Raw genomic sequence first — 9170 nt, 5'->3', positions numbered from 1 at the left:
TCAAGCCCCTCCCCCTCTTTAATTCCCACCCCTCAAGCCTTTGCCCCACCCTTTAGGCCCCTCCCAATTTAAGACCCTCCCCGACTTTATCCAATCCCCTGGTTTAAGCCCCTCCCCCATTTAAGCCCTCTGGGTTAGGCCCCTCCTCCTGGTATAGGCCCCTCCCCCATTTTAGCCGCTCCCATCCCTCTTTAAGCCCTGCCCCACCCCCTTAGCCCCTCCCCCACCTGTGCCACGCCCATCTCCCGTGCCAACCCCCGCAGAGGGGGCGAGGCCTGTGCCAGGGGGCGGGGCTCCTCTCCCAGTGCTCCCAGTGCCAGCTGCCGGCACCGCAGCCACGCCCCCTCCAGAGGGGGAGGGGCTGAGCCCGGCCCTGCCTGCACCATGCCAACAACCTGCGGCCAATCAGAGACATCGGGAACTGGGATCAACCTGGGAGGGACTGGGAGGGAACTGGGTTATACTGGGAGGGGACTGGAGGGAATTGCGAGATACTGGTTTATACTGGGATGGACTGGAAGGGAACTGGGTTATACTGGGAGGGCACTGGGATCAAACTGGGAGTTACTTGTAGATTTTCTGGTTTCTCTTTGCTGGTTTATGTTCGGTGATAGCTCAGGGATGCCACTTGCTCGGTTTCTCGGCTGTTTAGGCCTGTAAGTTTTCTGTGCTGTCTAGGTGGCCTGGAAAGGCCCAGGGATGGCCTTGAAGAGCCGACGCTTCAAAGGATGAGGAGAGACTTCTGATCTTGTCTCGGTCTCGGTGTTTATTAATTGTTTATCTAAAAGATTTTCTTTCAGCCCGACAGAGGTCTGCACAGCAAGTCAGCCATGGGCACACTCCGCAAGCCCCTGGGAGGTCACTTATCTTTATACCCTGAGTTACGTGTACAATATTTATCATTTCTCCCCAATACCTTCTACCCTTATTAACCGGTGCACTTTTAGTAATAACCAATCCCAAAGTGCCACCATCACCACAGAAGATGGAGGCCAAGAAGAAGAAGAAGAACAGGACACGCCCCAATTCCTCCATCTTACTTCTTTAGACCCCCCTGTACCAAAATCCTAAACCCTGTGTTTTACACTCTAATTAACTTATCCCTTCACCATACACCCAGTGAATTCCTCCCAGTCCTCATACAGGTGTCGTCTCCTGTGTAGGATCAAAGTCCTGCCACCAGACACTTCTGGCAACATTCCAGGACTCCCGAGCCCCCCAAGGGTGGTCTCGGCCTCTCTGCACCTCCATCCTGAGGTGCTGAGATCCCACATTACTTGGATCTCAGCTGGAGTCAAACTGGGAGCACTGGGAGGAACTGGGATGGACTGGGAGCACTGGGATCAGAGCTGGAGTCAAACTGGGATGAACTGGGAGCGACTGGGAGGGGACTGGGTTGTACTGGGAGGGACTGGGGGATACTGGGTTATACTGAGAGGGGACTAGGATGGAACTGGGGGGAACTGGGAAGGACTGGGAGGGAACTGGGAGGGAAGTGGAGTATACTGGGATGGACTGGGTTATACTGGAATATACTGGGATGGAACTGGGAGGGTGCTGGGAGGGACTGGGTTATACTGGGAGGGACTGGGATCAAACTGGGAGTTACTGGGAGCACAGCTGGAGTCAAACTGGGAGCACTGGGAGGGACTGGGGGATACTGGGACAGACTGGGAGGGAACTGGGATATACTGGGATCTCAACTGGATTCAAACTGGGAGCATTGGGATGAACTGGGATTGAACTGGGATGGACTGGGAGGGAACTGGGAGTTACTGGGAGCACTGGGAGGGACTGGGAGGGAAATGAGGGATACTGGGATATACTGGGAGGGAACTGGGATCGTACTGGGAGTTACTGGGAGCACTGGGATTGGAGATGGACTCAAACTGGGAGCACTGGGATGGACTGGGATGGAACTGGGGGACACTGGTTTATACTGGGAGGGACTGGGATGGACTGGAAGGGAACTGGGATATACTGGGATGGACTGGGGAGGAACTGGAGGATACTGGGATGGACTGGGGTTACTGTGAACACTGGGAGGGGACTGGGATCAAACTGGGAGTTACTGGGATCTCAGCTGGAGTCAAACTGGGATGGACTGGGAGGAACTGGGAGGGACTGGGAGCACTGGGATCAGAGCTGGAGTCAAACTGGGATGAACTGAGACAGACTGGGAGGGGACTGGGTTATACTGGGAGGGACTGGAAGCATTGAGATCACAGCTAGTGTCAAACTGGGATGAACTGGGAGGGACAGGGAAAGAACTAGGATAAACTAGGATGGACTGGAGGATACTGGGATATACTGGGAGGGGACTGGGGGGCTTAGTGGTCTATACTGGTTTATACTGGTCCATACTGGTCCATACTGGTTTGCTCCCCACCTGCTCCTGCAGCGCTCCCAGCGCCGCTCGGCGCCCCCTGGTGGCGGCGCTCAGGAACCGCAGGCGCTGCTGCAAACGGAGATGGGGAGGGAAATGGCAAAAATCAACAGAATTCACCCCAAATTCACCCAAAAATCAACAAAATGAACCCCAAATCCCCCCGAAACCATCCAAATGTACCCAAAAATCAACAGAATTCACCCAAAAATAAACCCAAAAATTTACCCAAAATGAACCTAAAATACACCAAAATGAAACCAAAATTAACCCAAAATTAATCCAAAATCACCTAAATTCCCCAAAAATCATCAGAATTCACCCAAAATTCATCCAACATCCCCTGAAACCATCCAAATTAACACAAAAATTAACAAAATTCACACAAAATTAACAGAAAATGCACCAAAATTCACCCCAAAATCCCCCTGAAATCACCCAAATTAAACCAAAAAATCACCAAAATTCACCCAAAAATCACCAAAATTCACCCTGAAATCCCCCCAAATTAACCCAAAATTAGCCCAAGAATCACCAAAATTTACCCAAAAATACCCCCGAAATCATCCAGATTAACACAATAAATCACCAAACATCACCCCAAAATCAGCCAAATTAACTCCAAAATCCCCCAAAATTACTGAAATTAACCCAAAAAATCACCGAGATTAACCCAAAAATTCCCCAAAATCACCAAAATTAACCCAGAATCACCCAAATATCCCCCTGAAATCACCTAAATTTACCTCAAAATCACCAAAATTCACCCAAAAGTCCCCCCAAAACAACCCAAATTAACCAAAAGTCAACAAGATTAACCCAAAAATCTCCCCAGATCACCCAAATTAACCCCAGAATAACCAAAATTAACTCAACTCCCCCCTAAGATCACCCAAATTAACCCAAAATTAACCCAAAATACACTAAAATTAACCCAAAAATCCCACAAATCACCCCACAATCACCCAAATTAACCCCAAATCACCAAAATTTACCTAAAAATACCACAAATTAACCCACAATTAGCTCACAATTTACCCCAAGTCACGAAAATTAACCCAAAAATCTCCCTGAAATCACCCAAATTGACCCCAAATCAGCCAAAATTAACTCTGAAATCCCCCCAAATTGACCCAAAAATCACCAAAATTCACCCAAAATACACCAAAATTAACCCTGAAATCCCCCCCAATTAACCGAAAATTAAACCAAAAAGCACCAAAATTAACCCAAAATTCACCCAAATTAACCCCAAATACACCAAAGTTCACCCAAAAATCCCCCCAAATCCCCCCACAATCACGCAAATTAACCTCAAATCACCAAAATTTACTAAAAATCCCCCAAATTAACCCAAAATTAACCCAAGAATCCACCAAAATTAACCCAAACTCCCCAAAATTAACCCAAAATCATGGTCAACCAAAATACCCCGAAAATCTGTCCCTAATCACCCAAAATACCCCAAAATCACCAAAATTACCCAAACTTCCCTATTTCCCCCAAAATTCCCCTTTTCCCCCTAAATTACAAAAAAAAAAGCCCAAAACCCTAACCCAATACCAAACCCGAATTCCCAAAATCCCAAATCCCCCAAAATCCCACAAACCCCCCCAACCCCCAAAATCCCCAAATTTCCCCCAATTCCCAAAGCCTCAAAATCCCCCAACCCCCCAAAACCCCAAAAACCCCCAAATCCACCAAGTCCCCCAAAATGCCCAAACCCCAAAAACCGCAAATCCCAAAAATCCCAAAAACCCCCCAAACTCCCCCAAAATCCCCAAACTCCCCCAAAATCCCCAAACCCCAAACATTCCAAAAACCCCAAAACCCCAAAATCCCTCAAAGCCCCCCAAAATCGCCAAAATTTCCCATTTTACCCCCTCAAAATCCCCAAATCCCAAAACCCCAAAAAACTTCAAAACTTCAAAAACCTCAAAATTCCCCAAATCCCCCAAAGTGCTCCAAACTCCCAAATCTCCCAATCCCAAAAAAACCCCAAATCCCCAATACCCCAATTTCAGCCCAAAATTCTCCATTTTACCCCCAAAAATCTTAAAGTCCCCAAAACCCCAAAATGTCCCCAAATCCCCCCAAAACCCCAAATCCTCCAAGTCCCCTGAAATCCCCAAACCCCAAATCCCCCCAAAAACATCCAAATCCCCCAAAATTCTCCCCCCAAATCTCCCAAAAACCCAAATCCCAAATACCCCAAAAACGCCAAACCTCCAAAACCCCCAAATCCACGAAACCCCAAAACCCCCAAAATTCCCAATCCCAAATCCCCAATATCCCAAACCCTCAAATCCCCAAACCTCCCAAATCCCAAAATCCCCTCAAATACTTCCCCAAAACCCCCAAATTCCCCATTTTATGCCCCAAAACCCCCAAATCGCAAGCATCCCAAAATCTAAAATCCCAAAATCCCCAAAAAGCCCCCAAAATCCCAAACCCCAAAATCCCGAAACCCCAAATCCTAAATCCCCAAAACCTCAAACTCCCCCAAATCCCAAATCCTCCAAACTCTAAACCCCCAAAACCCCCAAATCCAAAACTCCAAAAAACCCCAAAACCCAAAATCCCCAAAAATGCCCCCAAAACCCCAAAATCCCTGAATTTCCCATTTTATCCCCCCAAAACCCCAAATCCCCAAAACCACCCCCAAAAAAACCCAAAATCCTGAATCCAAAATGTCCAAAATCTCGAATCCTCAAAATCCCAAATCCCAAAACCCCAAAATCCCCCAAACCCCAAAACTCCCCAAAAAACTCCAAGGTCCAGAACCGCCAAAAAAAAAAAACCCCAAAACACCCCAAAAATCTCAAATTCCAGACTCCAAAATTCCCCATTTTACCCCCAAAAATCCCATAAACCCCAAAAAGTCCAAAAACCCCCAAAACTCCAAATCCCCAAAACCCAAATCCAAAACCCCAAAAAAAACCCAAAAACCCCAAAATTCTCAAATCCCAAACCTCCACAATTTCCCCATTTTACCCCCCAAAACCCCATAAAAACCCCAAAAACCCCAAAATTCCCCCCAAAATTCCCTCACTCACCACTTGGCCCCTTCCCCTCCACAGCTGCTGCTGGAGCTGCTCCAGGGCCGAGTTTGGGCTCAAATCCGGGGATTTTGGGGCCAGATTTGGGCATTTAGGATCCAAATTTGGGGATTTTGGGGCCAGATCCAAATTTTGGGGTTTTAGAGCCGATTTTGGAGCTGATTTTGAGGCCAAATCTGAGGATTTTGGGTCCAAATTTTGGGATTTTGGGGCTGAATTTTGTGGATTTTGAGGTTTTGGGGCCAAATTTTGGGGTTTTTGGGGTTCCTGGGGTGGATTTTGGGGTGGATTTTGGGGATTTTGGAGCTCCTGCTGGAGCTGGGTCAGCGCCCGGCCCAGGGAGGCCTGGAAGGCCAAGAGCGCCTCCCGGAGCAGGAACTGCACGGGGAGGAAATTGGGGTGAGAAATGGAGAAATTGGGAAAATGGGGAAAAATGGGGATTAGGGGGGGAAATGGGGATTTTGGGGAAAATAGGGGGACAAATGGGGGAAAATGGGAATTTTGAGAGAAAAATAGGGGGAGAATTGGGAATAAAAATTAGGATTTTGCGGTCAAATTTGTTGATTTTGGAGCCAATTTTGGGGATTTCAGAACAGGTTTTGGGGCTGAATTTGGGAATTTTGGGGCAGAATTTGGAGATTTAGAGCCGAATTTTGGAGTTTTGGGGCTGAACTTTGTGATTTTGGGACCCAATTTGAGGCCGATTTTGGAAATTTAGGGGCTGATTTGGGGCTGAATTTTGGGATTTTAAAACTGAGTTTGGGGCCAAATGTTGGGGATTTTTGAGGCCAAATTTGGGGATTTTGGGGCCGATTTTGGGGAATTTGGGGCTGAATTTCGAATTTCGGGATTTTGGGGCTGAGTTTGGGCATTTTAGAGCAAATTTTTGGGATTTTATGGACAATTCTGGGGCCAAATTTGGGAATTTTGGGGCGAATTTGGACCAGACTTTTGGTGGTTTCAGGCAAAATTTTGGGTTTTTTTTCTGGGGATTTAGAGCCAAACTTGGGGATTTGGGGGTAAATTTGGAGCCATATTTTAGGGATTTTGGGGCCAATTGTGGGGATTTTAGAGCAAATTTTGGGGCTGGTTTGGGGCTAGATTTTGGGGTGGAATATTGGGAGTTTCATACCGATTCTGGGGCTAATTTTAGGGCAAATCTGGAGGATTTGGGGCCAAATTTTGGGACCAAACTTGAGACCAAATCTGGGAATGTTGGGCTGATCTTAGGGCTGAATGGTGGGGATTTTGGGGTCGAATTTGGGGGTTTTAGGGCTGAATTTTGGGATTTTAGACCCAGATTTTGGGGCTGATTTTAGGGCAAACCTGGAGGATTTGTGGCCAAATTTTGGCGATTTTGGGACCCGATTTTGGGGCCAAATTTGGGGATTTGAGAGCCAATTTTGGGGTCAAATTTGGGGCCAAACTTGGGGATTTTGGGGCCAAATTCAGGGACTATAGAGCCGATTTTGGGACTGATTTTGGGACTGATTTTGGGGCCAAATTTTGGGGATTTTGGGGCCGAATTTTGGGGTGATTTGGGGCAATTTTGGGGCCCAGGGAGCCCCAGAAGGCCGAGAGCCCCACCCAGAGCAGGAACAGCTTTGGGGGGGTGTGCAGGGAAATCTTGGGTGAGAAATGGGGAAATTGAGGAAATGGGGAAAAAAATGGGAAAAAATCGAGGGGAGCGAAATGGGGATTTTGGGAGGAAAATAGGTAGAAAAATGGGAATAAAAATGGGAATTTGGAGGGAAAAATGGGAATAGAAATGGGGATTTTGGGGGATAAAATTCGGGAAACAGGAGAAGAAAAAAAAGGAGATTTTGAGGTAAAAAATGGGGATTTTGGAGGAAAGGCAATAAAACTTGGGAATTTTGGGTACATTAGGACAAATTTGGGATAACTTTGGGTATTTTAGGACCAATTTCAGGGAGTTTGGGGTGGATTTGGGAATTTCTTTGGTACATTTTGGGCTGGATTTCAGACACTTGGGGATAATTTGAAGTATTTTAGGATGGGTTTGGGATATTTTAGGATATTTTAGGGATATTTCAGGGGATTTTGGTCTCATCTGGTGACTTCATCGTTGTTCCATCCCCTACTCCAGGTGTGTCCCAGGGGATTTTTGGGACCATTTGGGATTTTTGGAGTATTTTGGGCTGGATTTCAGGGATTTAGGGATATTTGAGGGTAATTTAGAATATTTTAGGATAATTGAGGATATTTTAGGGATAATTCAGGACATTTTGGTGTTACCTGATGACTCCATCGTTGCCCATCCCCCGCTCCAGGTGCAAAAATCCACCCCAAAAACAACTCAGGGACCCCAAAAACAACTCAGGGACCCGAAAAATGGACTCGGGGACCCCAAAAACAGATCAGGAACCCCAAAAATCAACTCAAAAACGCCCAAAATCCACCCCAAAAACGACCCTGGGATCCTGAAAATTGACCCGGAAACCCCAAAACCACCCCAAAAACCCCAAACTACCCCAAAACCAGCTAAGGAACCCCAAAAATGGACTCGGGGAGCCCAAAAATCCCAAAATCTGCCCCAAAAACACCTCAGGGACACAAAAAATCGATTCCGGGACCCCTAATACCCCAAATCTTGACCCCAAAACCCCAAATCTTGACCCCAAAATTGCCAAAATCCCCCCAAAAATCCCAAATCCCAAACCTAAAAATTCCAAAAATCCCTCAAGTCCCCAAAAAATTCCCCAAAATGTTAATTTCTGACCCAAGAAATCCCAAAATCTCCCCCAAAATCCCCCAAATTCAAAATCTTGACCCCAAAAAGCCCTAAATCCCCCAAATCTGAATTTATGACCCCCAAAAAGGCCTAAAATCAGAAAATTTTGACCCCAAGAAGCCCCAAAATCCCCAATTTTACCCCAACCCCATTCCCCTCCCCCCTCACCTGCAGGAGGCTCTTCAGGGTGGGCGGGGCCTCGGCTGAGGGGGTGGGGCCAGCCAGGAGATCTCTGTGATTGACAGGTGTGAGGCCACGCCCCAAACAGCACCAGAAGTCCCCTCAGAGACCCCAAAATTCCCTCCCATCCCAGTGAGCCCCACCCACCCACTTAGGCCACACCCATTCCTTTTGGCCACACCCACTCATTAAGCCCCACCCATTAGTTTGGCCACACCCACTCCATTAATCCCCACCCACCCATTAAGCCCCACCCATTGCTTTTGGCCACACCCAGCCATTTAGGCCATACTGATCCCTTTAAGCTCCACCCACTCCTTTAAGCCCCACCCATTTTAGCCCTGGCCAATCCCTTTCAGCCCAACACACCCCTTTAGGCTACACCCACCTCTTAAGCCCTGCCCATCCCTTTAAGCCACACCCACTGTTTAAGCCCCACCCACCTTTGTTTAAGCCCCACCCATCCCTTTAAGCCACACCTACCCATTTAAGCCCTGACTATTCCTGCAAGCCCCACCCACCATTACAGCCCCACTCACCCCTTTAAGCCCCACCCACATCTTTAAGCCACACCCAGCCCATTAAGCCACACCTATTCTCAGTAAGCCACACCCATCCCTTTAGGCTCCACCCTCCTTTTAAAGCCCCCACCCACCTCTTTAGGACCCAACCATTCCTTTAAGCCCCACCCACCACACTAAGCTCCACCCATTCTTTTAAGCATCACCCACTCCTTAAAGTCACACCTATTCCCTTTAAGCCACACCCACCTCTTTAGGTCACACCCACCCTT

Source organism: Ammospiza caudacuta, unplaced genomic scaffold, assembly GCF_027887145.1.
Source record: "Ammospiza caudacuta isolate bAmmCau1 unplaced genomic scaffold, bAmmCau1.pri scaffold_61, whole genome shotgun sequence".
NCBI lineage: Eukaryota > Metazoa > Chordata > Aves > Passeriformes > Passerellidae > Ammospiza > Ammospiza caudacuta.
Note: the sequence above shows the minus strand (reverse complement) of the source record.